The sequence below is a fragment of the Primulina eburnea genome, chromosome 8 (assembly GCF_022965805.1).
Source record: "Primulina eburnea isolate SZY01 chromosome 8, ASM2296580v1, whole genome shotgun sequence".
Taxonomy (NCBI): Eukaryota; Viridiplantae; Streptophyta; class Magnoliopsida; order Lamiales; family Gesneriaceae; genus Primulina; species Primulina eburnea.
The window spans coordinates 25,502,469-25,505,061 of NC_133108.1; positions in this window are offsets into that span (position 1 = coordinate 25,502,469).

A 2,593-nucleotide genomic window follows, 5' to 3' on the forward strand; every position below is an offset into this window, starting at 1 on the left:
TCTCAACCGTGCAAATAAATCGGTATACACACTGCAGATATCACCTATTCTTAATACAATTTGTTTTAATTATGATTCATACTCGAACAATTTATGTATACAAGAATCATAATTCTGAAATCTGATCTAGGCAAACATCAGCTAACTTGTATAATATTGACCAATCTGTCAATACTAAACTCGATTTCAGTGGGTCTACTGAATACATAAAGATGCAATCTGTTCCTTTCTGTACTAATCGAGTCAGATACAATACAGATATCAAAGGAATTCTTAATCTAGAATCCTTATTGTGAAATCTCTACTCATCAGCCATATCTGGTCTGAATCTTGTACTTTCCTGACTGGAATTTATACTGGTTCTGTACTTGTTTAGCATATTAACATCATGGTCGAATCAGAAGACACAAGTACATTATAATCTAACTCGATCTCATTCTTATCTTACTGTAGTATATAATATGTCACAGAAATCTCTGATATCAATAGTTCCTCATCAAGCTAGGAAATCAATACTACAGTCCCACTAGAACCAACAGATACAACATATCTCCATGCAATTCAGTCAAAGATATTCTTAACAAATGCATTAGTATATATCAGTACATATGCAATAGAATCATAAAGAATAGTACCTGTTGTGAATTCTGGATCTGTGTTTGCAATTGAACTATGTTCCCTACAATCTTCGGGAACGCTTCTGGGGACAGACTTTAGCAAAGTGTCCCGGCTGTCCACAAATATTGCATCTACCAGTCACTCCCTGGCATTGCTCGGTGGGATGTCTCCCTCCGCAAGTACTGCAATATACTCCAGTATAACTCGGGCTAGAACCACTGGAGCTAGAGGAACCACTTCCCAATTTCTTGAATGACTTCTTTCGAGCTTTCAGCAAATCTTGCTTCCCACTCGTACTGCCGTGATCATATCGAAGAGGGGATTGCTGTGTCTGAAGTGGCTTCACGCACAACCTTGTCAATTGTCTAATCAGACTTATCTCTGCTCTCTTTGCTCTACTCAAGATATCAGCAAAATGATAAGGTCGTTGCAAATTCATAAATGCAACTACCTCCGAATTCAACCCTTTGATGAACTGATTCACTACAGCTTTATCATTCCCAGCTAAATGAGGAGCAAAATGCAGTAGAGTAGAGAATTTAGCAATATATTGGTCAATATTCAGCGGCCCTTGGCTCAAATTTTCAAACTCTAATTTCTTGTCCTCTCGGTAAGAAGCTGAGAAAAATCTTCGATAGAATTCAGTTCTGAATATTTCCCACGACATCACTGTACCTCTCTGTGCCCACATGCTTCTACTGGTAATCCACCAACTCCTGGCGGCTTCTCGTAACTGATAAGGCACCATTTTAACCCTCTGCTCATCTGTGCAGTCAAGTAAATCGAACAAGATTTCTATATCATCGAACCAGTTCTGACAATCTTCAGATGTCTCGGTACCATTCAGAACCGGCGGCTGTAATAACTCAAATTCTTTCATCTTTTCTTCTAACTGAGTTTCTGATACATCTCTCTGTTCAGACGAAGTACTGCCCTTTTCTGAAATTCTTCGAGGCGGTATATCTGAATATCAAACAGATTAGTACACCATCTATACAATTTGTCTCAGCCCTCCTCTGATCATATACCTCTGATTCAGACTCAGTTCTGATCCAGGCTTAGTAATTACATGCTGCAAACAACTCAGAAAACAAGCAACATGTAATAGGGAAAGCAATAAATCATGCTAGCACACACAATGTAGTCAACATTGAAATAAATCTCATGCTAGCAATCACATGCAAGGACAAACAATTCAATCTACCCCGCTCATTTTCTGCTATCTCAGTCTGAAGAATCTATCAACTCTAATTATCTCAATCTAAAGGATCTATCGCTCTGATACCACCTGTTGTGGGGACCCGGACGCTAATCATCTTCTTAATCATCTTTTTGGGATTTAATTATCAATTAAGATAAAACAGGGTCTAAAAATTTTTCTTTTTTAAATTATAACTGCGAAAGGTAATGGACTCTAAATACTATACATGTTTGTATATAAAAATACAAATTCAGTATTAAAATATAATAATGTACAACCTTTTTAATCTAAGGTTCACTACTAAAGTTCTAGTAGTAAAATCCAATCTACTGTAAGTTCGGAATCACCACGCTAAACTCGTCTTCTCTCGTCATCTTCTCGACCCTGATCCAGCCCCACCTGTTGTCATGCGCACATACAAAACACGACAACAGCCGGATAACTCCGGTGAGAATAAATCCCAGTATAAAACATGGTAAGCATGTATATAAACAAAATAATTCATAAAACATGCGATCATGTGTAAACACAATATATTTCATAATCTATGAAATTAAGCATGCAACTCAAATCAGATAAACATGCATATAAACAATCTAAATCATAAAACATGCTAGCACAACTGAAAGCAATAACGATGGGTTCCATGATCTAGGAGCCATATCCATATAAGCATGAGGTCTTAATTAAATCATGTCTAGACTTGACTCGATCTATAACTCTAGGGATCCCGTAATGAATAAGACGTCAATGGCTGTTACCTACTCAACCGAT